This window comes from Pleurodeles waltl, chromosome 2_1 (genome assembly GCF_031143425.1).
Source record: "Pleurodeles waltl isolate 20211129_DDA chromosome 2_1, aPleWal1.hap1.20221129, whole genome shotgun sequence".
Lineage (NCBI taxonomy): Eukaryota > Metazoa > Chordata > Amphibia > Caudata > Salamandridae > Pleurodeles > Pleurodeles waltl.
Window position 1 is genome coordinate 40123071 of NC_090438.1, and position 20137 is coordinate 40143207.

The window sequence follows — 20137 nt, forward strand, 5'->3', positions numbered from 1 at the left end:
CAGGTAGCCGCCATTTCAGGGGGCCACATGGCATTAATAATAACTGCGTCACACCTATCTAGGCCTGGAATACACACAGTTGCAGGCACATTGTGGATTAATAAATTTTCAGCAAATAACATTTTGTGATACCTCAGTGTTGGCTGACTCTCTGCTCACTGTTCTCCTCCATAGGGCACGTCTGATGGGGCAGGTGATGAGATGGCGGCATCCTCCGGTGTACAGACCCCTGGTGGACCTGTTGACAATGGAAGAGAGACACATCATAGTCACATACAGACTTGATCATGCAACAATCCAGGAACTGTGTGCCCAGTTGGAGCCAGACCTGATGTCAGCTATCCGCCATCCCAGAGGGATACCCCCTCTAGTGCAGGTCCTGTCAGTACTCCATTTCCTGCCAAGTGGTTCCTTTCAAACAACAGTGGCCATTGCATCAGCGATGTCCCAGCCAATGTTCTCTAACGTGTTGTCCAGGGTGTTGTCTGCCCTGCTGAAACACATGCGCAGCTACATCGTGTTCCTTCAGGTGGAGGATTTGCCCACAGTGAAAGGTGTCTTCTATGCCCTGGGACATACCCCAACATCATTGGTGCCATTGATGGCATTAGTACCCCCACGCAGGAGTGAACAGGTGTACAGAAACCGGAAGAGCTACCATTTGATGAATGTGCAGATGGTGTGTTTGGCAGACCAGTACGTCTTCCATGTGAATGCCAAGTTTCCTGGCTCAGTGCATGACGCTTACATTTTGAGGAATAGCAGCATCCCTTATGTGATGGCCCAACTCCAGAGGCACTGTGTGTGGGTAATAGGTGAGGCCAAGGACCCAATACAGTGTGAATAGGTGTCTGGGTCTGGGGTTGTCCCTAAGGATTAGTGTGTGTCTAACGGTTGTCCCTCGATATTTGCAGGTGACTCTGGTTACCCAAACCTGTCATGGCTACTGACCCCAGTGAGGAATCCCAGGACAAGGGCAGAGGAACGCTACAATGAGGCACATGAGCGAACTAGGAGTGTAATTGAACGCACCTTCGGCTTCCTGAAGGCCAGATTCTGGTGCCTCCATATGACAGGTGGTCCCTCTACTACTCACCAAAGAAGGTGTGCCAGATCATCGTGGCCTGTTGTATGCTGCACAACTTGGCTTTGCGATGGCAGGTGCCTTTTCTGCAGGAGGATGGGCCAGATGGTGGTCTTGTGGCAGCCGTGGAGCCTGTGGACAGTGAAGAAGAGGAGGAAGAAGAAGAGGATATCGACAACCGAAACAACATAATCATGCAATACTTCCAGTGAGACACAGTGGTTCTCCATCTGCAGGGGGTGGGGTGCTGGTGTCTTGTTCCTGTGGCGGTGCCTTCTGTCCACTAGTGCAGGCGGAGGTGGAGGGCTGTTAAGCATCCAGGCTAGTGTCAGGGGCCGCTTGTTGTGCCACTGTGTCCCTCCTGGTGTTGACAAGGTCTTGCAGCACCCCTGCAATGGTGACCAGGGTGTTGTTAATGGACTTCAAGTCCTCCCTGATCCCAAGGTAGTGTTCCTCCTGCAGCCGCTGGGTCTCCTGAAACGTGGCCAGTACCGTTGCCATTGTCTCCTGGGAATTATGGTAAGCTCCCATAATGTTGGAGAGGGCCTCGTGGAGAGTGGGTTCCCTGGGCCAGTCCTCCCAGCTTCCCTGTTGTCCTGTGCCTCTGACCCCTGAACCGTGTGCCCACTGCCATTGCCCCCAGGTCCCTGATCGTCCTGTGTTAGTGGGTTTGCCTGGGTTCCCTGTAGTGGTGGACACACTGCTGATTGACGTGTCCTGGGGACAGAGGGATGGGGCCGCAGGGTGGGTGCTGTGCTGGTGTTTCCTGAGGGGGGAGGCTCTGTGGTGGCTTGTGACTGTGTCACGGGAACCGACTGTCCCAAGGTCCCTGATGGACCGGGCTGGTCATCTTGATCCAGGCGTGCAGAGCTGCTGTCATCACTGTGAGTCTCTTCTGTGGTGGGACTGGATATGTCTGGCACCTCTTGTCCGGTGGCGTTGGGTAGGGGTCCTGTTGGGGTGTAAAAGCATAATTATTGTATCTGTGTGTGCCATTGTGTGCAATGGGTGAGGGACCCTCTACTCCAGTGCTTGCATTCTTTGTTTGGTCCTTGTGTGATAGTTGGTTTGGGGTCTGTGTGGGTATCTGCACTGGACATGCTTTGGTGATGAGTGTCCATGCATTGGTGTTACATGCAGGGCTTGTTTTTGGGATGTGTGGGTTGTGTTGGTGGGGTTGTTGGGGTTGTTGGGGTGATGGGTGTGAGGGTAAGGGTGGGGTATATGATGGCATGCAGGTGGGGTGGTGGGGTAAAGTAGTAAAGATTTGCCTTATCAGAGTCCATTCCTCATGCTACTCCTGCGAGGCCCTCCGGATGCAGAATTGCCAAGACTTGCTCCTCCCATGTTGTTAGTTGTGGGGTAGGAGGTGGGGGTCCACCGCCAGTCCACCTCTTCCTGATGTCATCCTGTGTTCTTGGATGCTGTCCCACTGCGTTGACCCTGTCGACAATTCAGTGCCATAGCTCCATCTTCCTTGCAATGGAGGTGTGCTGTACCTGTGATCCGAATAGCTGTGGCTCTACCCAGACAATATCCTCCACCATGACCCTGCGCTCCTCCTCAGAGAACCTGGGGTGTCGTTGAGGTGCCATGATGTGGTGTGGGTGATGTGTGAGGTGGTGTCTGTTGTGATGTGTGAGGGGATGTGTTGGTGTGTGTTGTTGAGGTGCGTGGATGTTGTGTAAGTGATGGTGTTGTGTGTCTGTGGATGCTGCTGTTGTTTAAGGTAGTGTATCTCTCTGGCCTGCTTTAAATTTCTGGTATTAAGGGTTTGTGGGTAATGTGGGTGTGTGTTTTATAGTGTTGTGGGTGTGTGGGTGTGGTGTGTGTATGTGTATCAGGTGTGTGTATTTCGAATTGTCCAATGTGGTTGTGTTTTGTAAATGTGTGTGTATTTTGAGCACGGCGGTGTGTACCGCCAATGGTTTACCGCAGTTGAAAGTCCGCTGCGTTGATTCGTGGGTCGTGATAGTGTGGGCGTATTCTTGTTGGCGTGACGGTGACGGTTTTGTGATCTCCAGTTTATCATTGACCTTTGGTGTGTCGGACTTGTGTAGGTGTCTGTATTGTGGCGGATTCCAAGCTGTGGTTCGTAATACCTGTAGCGGAATTCCGCGGCCGCAGCGGTATGTTGGCGGTCTTCTGCACAGCGGTAAGCGGGATTTACCGCCAGGGTTGTAATGAGGGCCATAATGTATGAGGGGGGCGGTCTGATGCTACGGTGACTGTAAAAATTTAGTTATCGGCATTAACGCCTGCTAAGTGCAGGCGTTAAACAGAGGCTCCCATTGATTACAATGGGCTTCTGAGTGCTTTGCAGGATTAGCGTAATAATTTTTTACACTAATCCTGTAAAGCGTCGGGCTTGCATAAAAAATGATGACGCTAGTCACCCTAATTACCTGCACGGTGCACTGTATTTTAAATACGGCGCTACCATGGTGGCGTTAGGGGGGGCGATAAGGGATGCAAGAAAAGTGGCAATGCACTATTTGCAGCGCCACTTTTCATAAATCTGCCCCTTTGATTCCAGAGCTCTTCCGTGAACACCAGGAAACAGTGTGCAAGCATCAAATGGCAGGGAGCTACCTCTGCTCACAACAGGAAGCAGAGGGAGAAACAATGGAAAGTCACTGCTTCTATGTCAGGCCCGGAGGCTCCAGTTATGCTTCTCTCTTTTTACTGCATGCAATTAACAGCAGCCAATCAAAACAATATAAACCAAAACCTTTGTGAACCTCAAGTCCATAATAGTCACGTGCTCCAATCGTCGACACTCCAGTCCTTTAAGAACCGACACCTCCATTTTGTAATACTCTTGCTTTGCTTCTTACTGGTATCTGCATTGGTTTAATAAGATTACTTTGCCAGTGTAATATTGCTTTTTTGCGACTGTCATGATGCATGGTCATTTATGCGATCTTATTGCATTTGTAAAAATGTGCATACCTTCTTCAATACGAGCACACGTTACCCGCGTCTCTGTTTACAGGACTAACTTTGTTTTTTCTCTGATTTAGGTGGAGTGCATCTTGCCTTCAGAGCCTGCGATCTCCTTCCCAGGCTCTCAAGAAGTGGAGCGACAACCAGAAGGGGCGAGGAGGCGTGTGGGGGGGGAGGGAAGAAATAACAATTAAATAAAAAAATATTTAAAAAAATTACTTACCTCCTCCGCCGTGCTGCTCCTCTGTCCCTCGTAGCTCCAGGCTGAAGGCACAGGCTCCCAGCCTGCCCAGTGGCCAATCCTGGCTCTACTCAAAGCAGCATCAGGATTGGCTGGGAGCACACAGCCAGGGCGCTCCAAGGCACACTGGGGGCCTGTGCAGGTTCTCTCTAGCCTGCAACTGCGCATGTGTGTTTGGCATGCCCGAGACTGCCAGCCAAACACACTTGCACTCTGAGGGGATTGTGCTGTGTGCACTCCCCTCAAGTGCTCGTAATCCCAATGCCCCGCCCCTTTTCAAGAAAACGAAAATAAACACAGTTTATTATTGTTTTCTTGAAAAGTTTTGCTGGTGGGGAGGGGGTGGGTGACACTCCTCTGCCCTAATGGAGGAGCCACCCCTAGTTCTAGTCCTTTCGCATACATTCGCAAAGCTTCCGCGCTTCTTTCAAATGAGGTATCCAGTGTTTAGCAGGCTATAGCTATGCATCTTTCCTGCTGGTGGCCCCCTTTCTGACTGCATCCTCTTGCGCTCGATTTTCTTTGCTCCCTCCACACCCTGAAGCATCAGAGGTAGGAAAATGTTGCATAGGCCCCGCCCACAGTGCTTCTGCAGGCAGCTCCCTCCGCGTTCTATTTGATGCAGCTTCACCTGCTGGGTTAGCACTCCCCACCGATTGTGGCCCCGGGGTACCTAGATTTGGTGCTATTTAGTGCCTTGGCCTTATTTCACTTCTTACATTATGGCCCAATACGGTCCTTATGAAGAAGAACTGGAGGAATATCAGGAAGATATGCAGCTCTCCTTTGAAGAGAACCTGGCTGACGCCCTCAATAACAGCCTCCACATAACTGCGAACAAGGCCCTGGCTAGCACCCTGGGCCCCCACTAACCAATTTAATGGTTTTTCCTGCCAACAAGTTTGGCTTTCCCTCTTCACCCCTTGAGGAAGTTCTCCAGCCCTGTGAGTAAGCCAAGCAAAGGTAAATCCAAGGCTAAGAAGTGAGCTCACACTGAAGCCTTTGAGAATCAGTCTGCGACAGTCATGGAGGAGCATGGTTATAGCACTCTACAACCTCACGCTCCTAACTGTGATGATTCATTAAACAATCCAACTTTACAGTTTTGGGCTCCACCTCTCCAGGGCCCAGTAATAGTAAGCAGGACGATGCACCCGGACCCAGTAAGAGAAAACGCTCTAATCGTCAAGCTGATTCAAATTCCAGAACCCCTAAGGTATTGACCTTGAATCAAGAAGACATTGTCCATCCACAGTCCTCTAGTTGGACCCCTCCCCAAGAGGTAGCCGAGTATGTACAGGAATATATAAGACAATGTTTTGACAAAGTTGTCTGCACCAGACTACACGCAGGGTGCCCCAGATCTGACCCTGCTGGTAAGGTCTCAGAGACTCCCGAAGTAGACCCCACTATGGTAACTTTCATTTAATAATTGGGCCAAGGAACCCAGGAAGGGCCTAGACAGGGCCTAGCATAGCTGCCAGGATAACCTTCTGGACTTATTCAGGCCCCTAATGAAGATCCTGGAGCTTAGCTTTCAAGCCAAAGGATCAAATGTGCCCCTAGGTCCTGACACCCTGATTGAGTGGGCACAATGTGCGATTCCCCAGTTGGGAAACCCCAACGTTGCCACATCCATGGAGAGATGATGCTCCAATCTCATGCGCATCAACCCAAAGCTTAATCACTGAGCCTCTTTGGAGGCAAGGGCTGTAGCTCAAGGTCTTCTCTTCGGGGGTCCTTCTGCCAAAGATTTTGCCAAGTTTGCTGCAACATATATTATCCTAGACAAAACGCATCTCTCCTTGAAGAAAATCTTTCGCAATAACCTTTTTGGTAGGGCCAGATGATATAGGGGCCGGTCATCAGGTCCGAAGCTATTACTAAGGTGCCCAACAAGATTTCTCTTACCATGGCTGCGGTAATTGGCAAGACCAAACCTCAGGCATTACCTTCTATCCCACCAGTTCACATGGGGGGCATCAGTGCTTCCTGGCTGACTCAATCTAAGCCATTTTTCTGGGACCCTCCCCCTCCCCCCCCCACCACTAAAGAGCTCTGCAGAGACTGAAAATACAACACCTTCAGAAGGGTTTGTCTTCTTTGGACCAGGTTCGCCTCTCAGAGGGGGCCAGGATAGAGATGGAATGGTGGCTCGAACACATGGTTGCCCGGAATGGCAAGGCAATCTTTGGCAGCTCCCGGGACATCATTCTGCAATCTGATGCCAGGAGATGGGGTTGGGGAGCCAGATGTAGTTTCCTCTCCAAGTGGGGGTCAGTGGTAGAAGACCGATCTTCAACTCCATATCAAATGCCTAGAGCTCCTTGCAGGTTCTTTTGCAATCAAGAGCCTTTCTCCCTCTCTGACAGGTTGTTGCATTTTGCTGATGATGGACAACATCTCAGCTGTTCAATATGTCAACAAGTTAGGAGGTACGAAATCTCAGATGTTGGCGGAGAACAGCAAACCCTTTTGGCACTCCTGCCTTTAGCATCGTATTTCTGTCATAGCGGAGTATCTTCCCAGGGAGAAGAATTCACTAGAAGACTGGCATTCCCATCATCTCTGAAACTTCAGCAATTGGAGATTTTATCAGAAGATTTTCTTCAGTCTCAATCGCAGGTGGGGACGTTGCTCAGTGGATCTTTTCACCTCTCACCTCAATCGACAGATTCCGCTGTTTTTCAGTTGTCATCTAGATGCGGAGGCGACAGCGATGGATGCTTTTTTACAGGAGTGGTCACCCCATCCGGGGTATGCCTCTCCTTCATTCAGCATAATTCACAGGGTTCTAGCTCAAGTGTGTTGTCACAAAGCAGAAAGCATCTGGTGACTCTCTTTTGGAGAGCACAGTCATGGTTCCCTCTGGAATTGTCTTGTGACATTCTTTTCTGTTTCACAAGAACCTATTGCTGGACCCAGCAGGATCCCCCCTTCCCTTGATCCTCTTGCAACAACTCAAGTTGGAGGCATTGAAAGTTTCCGCAACAAATGGGAACTGCAAGCATTTCTCAACAGGCTTCCGCCTACATCAGTTGAGCATGGGCTTCGGGCACCTACAAACATTATGCTTCGGCAGATGGGTACATTGGTGTGATGAAACAAATTCCGATCCCGCTGAGGTGAATGTCTGTTTAATGATTAACTTCCTTTCCTCTTTAGTGGTTTCAGGCCTGGCTATAAAGCTATTAACAATTATGGATCTGCCATTTCTGCGGGACATCTTCCAGTGGATGGCAAACCTGTTGGATAGGACTCTGTTGTATGTAAGCTCATGAGAGGTATTTGATTATGCAAACCCCCTCAAGCCAGATATTCCTCACTATTGGTTGTTAATGTTGTTCTGAATTTCTTAAAAATTAAACTTTTGCACAAGCAATTGTTGGCCAAACTGACTATGCTACTTGTAAGAGAGTGTCAGATGTTTGCGCCTTAGATCATTCTGGCAGGGATTTTCCCTTAGACAGTATCTTCTTTCCATTTCCAGGAGGACAAAATCTAAAACCAGGATGGTGTCTTATCCAATATTTACTAATAATGCTGCTGTGTGTGGTACAATGCCATAAAGCTTATAAAGCTTCCACCAGTGAATTTTGGGTGGATCCTGGTGGGCAAGTGCTCCTTGTTTTGCAAACACATTCAAACCCGTAGCGGCCGCTACTGTGGCAAGATGGATGGGTTGGTCATTAGCTACAGCTGGCATTGACATTTCTATTTTTGGTGCACACTTGGCTCGATGTGCTATGGCGTTTAAATCGTTCGTCTTAGGTTTGCGATTGAAAGATATTCTGAAAGCAGTGGACTGGTCCTCAGAATCAACAATTAGGTCTTTTTACAATACACTGATTGTGGATGTAGCGCCAATGGTGGTTGCACAGCTTTAAACAAGCATAATCGGAGCCTCCCGCCCTGACATAGAATAAAACAATTTCTAGCTTACGCAATAAGAATTTTCAAATCTATGAAGAACACAGAGGTGAGGATTATCCCACCCCGATTGGATTGTATATTCTTGTACACATAAGGTATAAATACATTTCTAATGTTATTCCTAGAGTATCTGTAAATGTGTATGCATTTAGCTTTTTCATGCCCTGCATTTGATATTTCTCTGCTTATATTATTTAGTTGTATAGATATTATGGGCTATATATTTTGGTTTCACAGGAAATGATCAAAAACGCACATGAAGTGGTTTGACTCTCCTCATCCGATCGTCTCGAGGGGACGCCCCGGTCTGGTGTGCAGACTAACTCATTCTTCATCAAGAAGGCAGAAGACTCCCCTGGAAGCGTTGCTGTTGTTTTTCGACCCCTCCGGTTGAGAGAGTTAGAGGTTCCTTCCGGTTTGGACGTGCTTTGGTTACAGAATGTTGTTACTGACTTTATTGGTTCAGCTCCGTTGCAAAGAAAGAGGATAACAAAATGGAGGTGTTGGCTCTTAAAGGACTGGAGTGTCTGTGATTGGTGCATGTGACTATTATGGACTTGAACTTCATGGGATATGAAGTTTTTGCTAATATATTGCCGTGGTTCCTTGTTCATTTTATGCAGTAAAGAGATAGAAGCACAATCCTCGCCTACTTGTTCTTAATAGAATTGAAATTTTTTATCACATAACCTAGAAAATTTGTTATCCTTCGCCCAAGATAGGAGGGGACATCACAAGGCCATCTGTCCAAGAGAAGGAATGCCCTGTCCTCTCTTCTGCACTGCTGCTCCCACAACAGAGGCCCACACCCCCAGGACCCAGCAAAGGAGGTAAGCGTAACCCCGTAACAACCTGAGCCCAGCAGGGGTCATCTGTGTCCTTATTCCAGGCATAACTGGAAAACAAACAGGAAGAGCCAGGAGTGCATGTCCCCTTTATGAAACCCAGGATGGGTGGGTGGGGCTAACATTCAGGCATCCTTTATGGCACCCAGGGTGGGTGGGCGGGGCTAACAGTCAAGCATCCTTTATCGCACCCAGGATGGATAGGCAGGCCAACATTCAAGCATCCTTTATGGCACTCGGGCTGGATAGGCGGGGATAACATTCAAGCATCCTTTATGGCACCCGGGATTGGTGGCTCGAGCACATGGATGCCTGTAATGGCAAGGCAATCTCCAGCAGCTTCCTGGACATCATTCTGTAATCGGATGCCAGGAGGTGAGGCTGGGGAGCCAGATGTAGTTTCCTCTCCACGTGGGGGTTGGTGGTTGATGACCAATCTTCAACTCCATATCAAATGCCCCCTAACAGCTTAGCCCTGCAGTGTCCAACATTCAAGCATCCTTATTGGCACCCTTGATGGGTGGGCGGGAGTAACATTCAAGCATCCTTTATGGCACCCGGGATGGATAGGCGGGAGTAACATTCAAGCATCCTTTATGGCACCCGGGATTTGTGGATGGGGCTAACATTGAAGCATCCTTCATGGCACCCAGGATGGGTGGGCGGGGCTAACATTCAAGCATCCTTTATGGCACCCGGGATGGGTGGGCGGGGCTAACATTCAAGCATCCTTCTGCTTTTTATCTGCTGTGAGGTGACATCACCTCATCTGTAATGATTGGGATGAGGACGAGGGACATAGGGATAGTGTAGAACGTTAACTATGTAGACAACAGGTCATTTGTTTTGTTTCTGAAATGTACTGTTCGTGCATTTGAAGACTCTCTGCTGACAGCTCTGGGGGGCTTTTGACATGAGGAGTAAATTTCTCATGATGCTTACCTGCCTAAGTTTATTTCTTTGGTGAACAATATAACAGCTATTCTCTTTTTGATGTATTCCCTTCCCTGCAACTGGGCAATTTTATACAATTATTTATTGACATGAACAAATACACAAGTACTAACAAAGTCTGTTTTGTTAACAAAATGTCTTTGTGTTTTCTAGAGATATCATAAATACATTACAATACTATTTTAATTTGAAAATTATATATAGCTTCAAGTTCAGTTTATTGCTTGATTTAGGCCTAAAAAGACACACAAATATGACACAAACATATCAAAACACAAATTAAAGCCAAACGTTGTCATACCATTAGCCTCTAAATTGACCATTTTACAAACACATATTTTTAATAAACATATACAAAAACAATTAATATTAAAGATTTTTTACCAATATGCCTCTTAAAGAGGAAATAAATGAGTAAAACAAATAACACGCTCTCCACAGTAATCAAAACTGATCTCTAATTAGCAACTCTCCAGTTTGCCAATAAAAAGGAAACATCAAAGTAGTTGAAAAACCACCAGTAAAGAGCAAAGAAGGGAAGTGGAGCATTTAAAATGGGGAAACCTATACTAGGTCCCTGTGCTCTTAGCAAACCAGGGCTCTAGTTGGTAAGAAGCTGAGATTGTCTAACAAACAATAAACGCAGCAGCTTCTGTTATTTCTACCAAAATATAAACCTTCTGGATTTACAAGAACTGTGCAAATATGCAACCAGCTCTTAACATTTTGTATTATTTTAAGGCCACTATTCATTACCCTTACTCTAATCTAATGTGTTTTGGTTAATACCAATACTGAATACCGAGTAAATACTGAGCAGTTTCACTATAAAGTGCTAAGGCCCAAATTTATACTTTTTTAGCGCCGCATTTGCGATGCTTTTTGACGCAAAAGTGGCGCAAACGTACAAAATACAATTGCATTTTGTAAGTTTGCGCCGCCTTTGCGTCAAAAAGCGGCACAAACGCCGCGCTAAAAAAGTGTCCATTTAGCAGCATATTCATAACTTGTCCATTGCCTTGTGGTTCTGCCAATTAAACCAACTGTTCATTACTGCTTCAGATCTGATCTTGCTGCATGCCATCACAGTTTTTTAAAATATATTTTTTAAATCTTTTTGTTGAAAAAGTGCTCAGTGCACAACATATACAATGGACAAATCAATTGTTGAATATACATCACAAGATAATAGGTCACTGCGCAGTCACAGGTATTGTTCATATCCTACATATAATTATCCACATTGACTTGATAGAACAGCATTTCTGCATCAAAAGGAGGCAGCGTCCCTTGCCCAACCGGCCCAAGTGGAGCACAACATACATTCCAGGACCTCATCCTCTGTAGGCCCTCCACGCGTTCCAGACCCTCTCCCATTTTTAGGGTCGAGCCTGCTAAGCATGCGCTTGCAAGACGCTGTAGTAGTTAGAAAAGGGCTCGGAGCCCCGCCCATGTCACATCAGTGTTTTTCATTGGTTCGTGGGCTTGCCTTTTAAAATGTGCTTGTTTCATTAGTGGAAGGCATGCATACATCATGCCTTTTCCGGTGGTTAGCACTCCTCGAGCGCAACGACCAAGTACTGAAAACATACAAGGCTCGCTGTTTTCTGTTCGGTTTGTGGACTACTTTTTCTCTTTTTGCGCTGCGCGATCTTGCTTGTTTAGCAGCGCTATCGTGCTAGTTTTTGTCCATTTATTGAGGCAAGAAAAGTCCAGTTGGGAGTTTGCAACTGCTAATAGCTCAAACTCGGAGAAATGCGAGACCTGTTGCATTGCAAATGCTTGTTTAAGGCAGCCCCTACTCTGATACACCACATGTTCTGTGCGCTGGCACCAGTCCAGGTCGTCTGCCCAATCATCAACCTTTGGGAGTCCGTCTGACCCCCCCAGGCCCTCGCTATATTATGTTTTGCTACTCCGCTGCCGTGCCAGCCAGATTTTCTGATATTTAAGTCACACCTTCTCACTGGTTATCTGCAGGAGATGCCATCAAGCCTACAGCAGGACAATAAGTTTCAGTAGCCTGGGTGATACTCCTCTCCAGTAATGTTGGATGACCGGGCAGTCCCATAGTATGTGAAAGAAAGATCCCACAAAGCCACATCCCCGGCACACAAATCTGACTCGCACATACCTAGTCTCTGCACAAGCATTCTGGAATAATACGACCGATGCAGTATCCTCAACTGACCAAGTGTAAACAAGACCAGATGGCCACCTCTCGGGGGGTTTGCACTGCCTCCACCCATTCCTCGTCTTCGATAGGGCCAAGGTTCCCTTACCATGCTTCCCGCGGTGCCCCAAGGGGATCAGGAGAATTGTTCATCAGTTTCCTATATGTCAGAGAGATAGTTTTGTCTGGCATGCGGTGCGAGAGGGGCGATCCTCCAGAGGTGCTGCCTCAGGCAACTATTTCCCATCCAGAATATGGCACCTCAGTGCATGTCCCAAACTGAGGTGTCTGAAGCACTCATTATCCCCCATCTCGCATTCTTGCTGCAGCACCTCAAATGTCACTCATGCTTGATCCCTCCAGACATCCCCCAGGTGTTCAATACCAATCAGTTCCCACTTAGAAAACCCATTGAGGGCTCCAACTTCTTCCAGATGATCATTGTCCCATAGTGGAGTCAAGTCTGTCAATTTGCCTTCCGATCCTGAAAATCTAGTGGCCTCTCTTTAAGTTCATACCACTGCCTGCGTATGGGCCGCCAAGGTGCTCCCTCGTGCTTTCCTGTACAACAAAGGAGGGTACCCCAATACCCCATAGCCTCCCAGTCCGTCTGATTAGCTGGTTCTGCACATTCTGCGAAAACCCAATAATTCACTATGATCAGGTGGGCCACCCAATAGTATTTGCGGACCACCAGTCCTCCTTCATATACCCCTCTCTGGAGCTTGCCGAGTGCTGTTCATGAGCTACCCTTATCCCACAGGAGCTGGCGGAGTTCATGATCCACCTTACCAAAAAAATGAAAGGGAATTTTTCTGTGGCATATTTTTCAAGACATAAAGCAGGCGGGGGATAGTCATAATTTTGAAGAGAATGGCCCTACCCATTAGGAATCCTGGAAGCGTCCACCACTGGGCAACATCACTCCGGAGGCGATCTGAGTAGGGGAGAAGATTTTTGTTCAGGAATTCATGCTGCATCCCACGTAACATGGATACCCAAGTGGCGAAAGCCATCCTTTACCATTGGGACCACACATCTCTATGGCTAGCTAGGAGAACCCCCCGCAAGAGGGAAGACTAGAGACTTATCCCAATTAATATGGTATCCACAGTATTCTCTGAAGAATGGAAAAATATGCAGCACCCTGTCCACCATTAGGTGAGGCTGTGTGGCGTACACAGGATATCGTCTGAGTAAAGAGAGATTCGTTCTCCTCAGTCCCCACTTCTGCCAATACCTCGTATCAGTAGGTCCTGATGGACCAATGCTTCCAGTGGCTCAAGTGCGAGCGCAAAAATCATCAGGGACAATGGCCATCCTCGACTCATGCCCCTATGAAAAGTGAATAGCTGGGGAAAGGCGATGTTGACCCCTCCCATGGGTAGCGGGCCTGATAAAGTAGTTTGACTCATCCGCAGAATTTGGGGCGAATCCCAATCTAGTGAGTGCTGCAAATTAATAGTTTCATTCAATACTGTCGAATGACATTTTTGCATCCAACGAGAGCAGCACAGAGCATTCAGCCTGGGGGGGCGCAGTGAGGTGGAGCACCCCACAGAGGCGCTGGAGGTTTAATTATGTTCTCCTGTGGGGCATAAAACCCAATTGATCTGGGTGTACAACTAGGGTGATTACCATTTGCAGTCTGGTCACAAGGGCTTTCGCTAGTACCTTCACCTCTAGATTTAAGAGCAAAATGGGCCAGTCCATCAGCGTTTGCCTTTTTTAGGGATGACCTATAGTGGCAGTTCTCTGATCCTCAGGGCGACTGCCATCCTCCCAGGCCGCCTGGAACATGTCCATCATTGGCCCTGCTATTTTGTCAGCTATAGATTTATATAGTTCCACTTGCAGGCCGTTGGGCCCAGCTGCCTTACCCAAATGCACATCATGGATGGCTCCCTGGATTTCTATCGCCAGGTCCTAGTCCAATGTCCCTCTATCTTTGTCTGTAAGTGTTGGGAGGGAGATGTCTTTTAGAAGATCAGCACAATCGTCGCCTGGTATAGTGGTCTTGGATGTGTACAGTCCTTAAAAGTAAACTGTGATTTGCTTCTGTTATGTCAGCCCCAGTCACGTGTCCTGTCAGCGTCACAAATTTCTAGAACCCAGTTCCATCCCCGTCTCTTTTGTCCAGCCAGGCTATCAATTTGCAGGCTTTATCTACCACATCGCAGTGCTAAGTCTCCAGCACGTGGGCCCGGGCCCTGTTCTCTGCAGCTTTCCTCAGCTCATGTTGTTTGAGTCGGAGCCTATGATAGAGTTAGTAATCCCCCCTGCAGTATAGAGGCATTAATGGCAATGATCTCACATTCTAATGATTTGATGCTTAACTTCTGTTCCTTCTTTCCCCCCCAACCAGGACCTGCACGTGTCCACAGGCCACTGCCTTGTAGGCTTCCCATTGGACGCAGGCTGAGTCTACAGTCCCTTTAATTTCTAAGAAATACTGGTCCGTCCTTTCTCTAACTCTGTCCCTGATGGTTTTTTCTTTGAGGAACCAGGGGTCGATCCTTGGGGGAATCACTGACGTTCTAGTTTGGCTAGACAGTAGCACCTCCAGTGGGGAGGGATTCGAGATGCCACATGCTTTATGGGTAGAATTTCTGAACTGGCCTGCATAGGTGTGGTGGGTGAAGACATCATTTAATCGGGAGTGACTCCCACGTGCCGCAGAAATATGTGTGAATTGACGTGCGGTCGGACTGTTGTCCCTCCAAAGATTAAGCAAAACCATAGAATCTACGAAAGCCTGAAGGGAGCTGGAACCACCACCTCTGGAAGATATACGCTCCTTATCCTGATTCGGATTGATTATTGCATTCATATCCCCCCAAGGATCAAAATACCAGGTGGTAGTTCCAACAGCAGAGCACTGAGTGCAGTGAGGGCTTCCGCGTGCAGGCGTGGTGGTGCATAGACAGAGCAAATGTTGAGGTTAAACCCCTCCCACGTACCAGAGTGTGCCACAACTCGCCCCAGTGGGTCGTGCCATGTACAGCGTGGGATGAATGGGACTGAGGTTTTAATAAGGATCCCAACCCCTCAAGAATTAGAGGTAAACCCTGCATGGGCTAATAGTGTGTACCTGAAGTGATCCAGTGCTTTGTACAGTTCTCCTAAAGTTGTCTCCTGTAGGAGTACCAGGTCCGGGGCATGCCTACAGAGGTATTGTAGCACTACAGTACACTTGATTTTACTACCCAGGCTGCTGACGTTTAATTTCAGAATCTTCAAGGTCAGATGAGAGTACATACCCATCGTATGGCTGGAAACAAGTGTGCACACAATAGTGGATGCAGGACCAGCCATGATGCATATACCTTGTGTGCCCCTAACCTTCCTCATTGAATGCCTAGCATCCCTAAACCAACTAAGTACCTGCATTGCGTCACTGAGATCAAACAGCAAGAATGCTCTAACAGAACAAAAAAATGACATAGTTACATTACCCAACCAATATACACTCCCCTCCCTACTACGCTGCAGTGCAGGCTTGGAACTGCCCACCTCCCCACCTGACAGAGCGCCTGTCGCCCAAACTGTAGAATACAAAACATCGGGATTGGTCAGCACCGCCCAGGCTGACCGGACAAATATATCCTAGAAATTGTACATACACCTATGTCCCCAAACTGCATGCCAATTCTTACACTGTTGCCACTTTGCCAAAACTGGCTGGTGCACCATCGCACACCAGACTTAAGCCGCACAGCCATGTAGGCATAAGCCATAGAAATCAAGAAATGAAAATCCACTCCAAGTAAACCATTGTACTCCAAATTTATTCCAACATTCTTCGATGAATTATGAATTTCACACAGAAGCAGCGTGATTCCAAACATTAAATGGTAAAGAAAATGCCCATCCTGGCCTTTTTCTGCAGCATGTTAGAATTTACTTTTTATCCTGGGTAACCCAAGAATTCATCCAATGCAAACTATGGATAATCTTTTGAGACGTAAGTAAACATTAACATTTAACCAAATAATATATGCAATCTTTGCAGTAAATACCCAAGAACCTCCATCAAACAAGCTGCAACTAATTACACCACAATGTACGTGCACAATGTCAAACAAGAAAAATATTTTTTTTAATGTGCTTTATTGGATGCATGTTCTATTACTCTGAAAGAAAAACCTAAAATGCTGAAATAAGTGTAAATCAAACAATAAACTTACAATGCTCCTGGTGGATACTATAAATCTCCCCTGTCTCACCTGTTGCCACTTTGTCACAACCAGGGCCCTGTCCCTCCATCCAGAAGCAAACATTATCTCTCTCAACACTCAGACAACCGGCTCGAGAATCAACCACAGTGCGACCATTGCGGTCAGCATTATAGGTGGCAGTAGCAGCACTGCCTATCACACCGTTGAGGCGAGCCAAAGGCGGCTGCATCACTCCAGTCAAGTGTCTTTAGGGGTGTCACCTCCCATCTTCGTCTCCCTGTTAAAGACTGGAGTGTCGGCAGGCTGGTTGTTTAATTGTTCCTTTCAGGTTCCACGTTGATTCCCCCGGCCAACAGTGTGCCAGCCCTCCAGCCAGTCCCAGGCCTCAACCAGCAAAGTAAAGTGCCAGGAATTGCCCTCCGCTGCTACCCGCAGCCTCTCCTGGGATAGCATCATGTATTTAAGTTCCTTGGTTCGCAGTGAGTGCCTTTTTCACTTCATCAAAGCTGCGGCACTGGATCTGCAACATGAATCCGAAAAGAAAGCACGCCGTAGTATTCTCGTAGTGGTCACCATGAGAGCGGGCCACTTGCAGGATTGCGCCCCTGCCACAATAGTTGATTGTTCACAGAAGGGTCCCAGGTTGGGGTCGGGGCACTGGTGCTCTGTGCTTCCGTTCAATAGTGAAGAAGCTCAGCAGGCACTTGGGTGTGAGGGTGTTGACGATAAGATCCTCTGAAAATAATTCAACACTGGAGCCCTCTGCCCCGTTAGAAACACCCACAACCCTGATATTGTTCTTGCGTGCTCTGCCTTCCTGATCTTCCAGTTTAGCAGTCACCATGGAGTTTTGTCTGGTGAGGTATTGAACTTGGTCTTCCAGCTTCTTGGTAGTTGACTGCAGAGAATTGATTCTCAATTCAGTTGTGGTGACTTTGTCAGACATGTTTTTTAAGGTCAGCCCTCAGAAGTGTTAAGTCCACAGTCACTACATCAATTTTAGGTTCAAAAGTGCCCTTTAGATCTTGCATATCGGTCGTTATCTCCCTCAGGGAGGGCTCTGTCAATTCAAAGGCCCCTCCTGGTCAGTACCCCTCCTCCACGAAGGGGATGAAGGAGATGCCCACCCTCCTGGGTGAGCGGCCACAGGACACACGCTGAGGGGCTGCTGGGAGGGCGGTGCTGGTAGGGGGGGTGGCGGCTGTACCTGTAGATGCGGTGGGCACAGAGGGGCCCGCCACTGCAAGGGAGCTCCCATCAGAGGAAGAGTCGGTGTCGCTGGTCTCAGCTCCTGTCCCCGCCGTGGAGCTCCCATCACCTTCCGTCCCACTGGTGACTTCAGACTCCGTCGTCTCGCCCTCCAGGGCCATGTGGGATGCAGCTCCCTCCTGCTCCGGTGGCACAGCTCCTCCGCCTGATTATGCTAATGCACACAAGAACAGGGAGACCACAAAAAGGGGGGGGAGAAAGAAGAAAGACATGTTCAGTGCATGCATTACCGCTACCGTTGGCGGACACTACAGACACAGCAGCCCTCTGCACTACGCCATGCACTTAGAGTTCCCTAATTAATCACAGAGACATGGGGTACATGGCCTATGCCCAATTGCTGCACACATGGAAGTCACAGGAGCCTGAATAGGTGTAGATGGCTCTTACCACTGGTGGGGTTGGGGTGCCACTGAGCCTGCCTCACAAAGGGTCCTTGCCTACAAAGCTCGCCCTAGCCTAGGGGAACCCACTGCCCAGCTCCCCCACCCAGACACCTCCAATGCGCGCAGAGTCAGATGGATGTGACGGTACTCACCCCCTTGTGGCTGCTGTGATGCCCTCAAGTGCCCATCCAACTCCGGATACGCCACCGTCAGGATCCGGAACATCAGGGGGGTCATGGTGCGACGGGCACCCCTCCCACATTGGGAGGCCATCCCCAGCTGGGCCTCCGCCGTCTTCTTGCTCCAGCGGCGAATGTCCTCCCATCTTTCACGGGAGTGGGTGCTCCGTCTGTGGTGGACCCCCAGGGTCCGGACATCCTTGGCGATGGCACGCCAAATATCCTTCTTCTGGTGGGTGCTGACCCAGAGGAATAGTACAGGGGAAAAGGAAAAACTTTAACCGTCTGGACCATCACAGTCATTGTCCCACGTTCCCACCTTTGCCCTGACGCACATACACTCACCGTCCGATCATGCAGGCCTCATCCCCCGTATCTTCCATCCACACCACTCCAAACAGGCATTGCCCATACAGCATGCTCACAGTGTACTTACCTGTTTGTCTGGAGGACCGTGGAGTAGCGTGTACTGGGGAAGGACCCCATCCACTAGTTTCTCCAACTCCTCCGAAGTGAAGGCAGGGGCCCTTTCCCCAGACACATGAGCCATCGTCGCTTCCAGACTGAGGTCACAGCAGCACTTGCAGTGTAGGTCCTCTCCTGTCGAAGATCAGGTATCAATAGAGTGAACAGACAGAAAATGGCGGTCACGTCCGCGGCGGTGCGAACCATCACTGCCGGAGTACATCGTCATTGACTCCTGGGACCCATAGGGCCCAATGATAAACAATGCAGGATAGCGCTGCGGTCTTCGACCGCCTACCGCAACGGTGTACAACGCCAGCGCAGTTACCTCATATCCCCTTGTCCCACTTTACAGGTCAGGCAGCTGCCATTTCAGGGGGCCACATGGCATTACTTTTAAATGCATCACACATATATAGGCCTTGCATATACACAGAGACAGGCACATAGCGTATTGACAAATGTGTGCTATAAAATAGTTTTTTTTACTACCTCAGTGTTGGCTGACTCTGTGCTCGCTGTTCTCATCCATAGAGCACGTCCGCTGGGGCAGGTGAGGAGATGGCGGCATCCTCTGGTGTACAGACCGCTGATGGACCTGTCGACAATGGAAGAGAGACATATAATAGTCACCTACAGACTTGCTCGTGCCACAATCCATGAACCGTGTGCCCAGTTGGAGCGAGACCTGATGTCAACTATCCGCCATCCCACAGGAATCCCCCCTCTAGTGCAGGTCCTGTCAGTACTCCATTTCCTGGCAAGTGGGTCTTTTCAAACAACAGTGGCCATAGCATCAGGGATGTCCCAGCCTATGTTCTCAAACGTGTTGTCCAGAGTGTTGTCTGCCCTGCTTAAACACATGCGCAGCTACATCGTGTTTCCTCAGGTGGAGGATTTGCCTACAGTGAAAGGTGACTTCTATGCCCTGGGACATATCCCCAACATCATAGGTGCTATTGATGGGACACATGTGGCCTTGGTACCCCCCGCAGGAGTGAACAAGTGTACAGAAACCGGAAGAGCTACCATTCAATGAATGTGCAGATGGTGTGTTTGGCCAATCAGTACATGTAGGAGGCTGGACTGGCTTGTAGTGAGTACCAAGGGGTACTTGCACCTTGCACCAGGCCCAGTTATCCCTTATTAGTGTATAGGGTGTCTAGCAGCTTAGGCTGATAGATAATGGTAGCTTAGCAGAGCAGCTTAGGCTGAACTAGGAGACGTGTGAAGCTACTACAGTACCACTTAGTGTCATATGCACAATATCATAAGAAAACACAATACACAGTTATACTAAAAATAAAGGTACTTTATTTTTATGACAATATGCCAAAGTATCTTAGAGTGTACCCTCAGTGAGAGGATAGGAAATATACACAAGATATATATACACAATAGCAAAAATATGCAGTATAGTCTTAGAAAACAGTGCAAACCATGTATAGTTACAATAGGATGCAATGGGGAAACATAGGGATAGG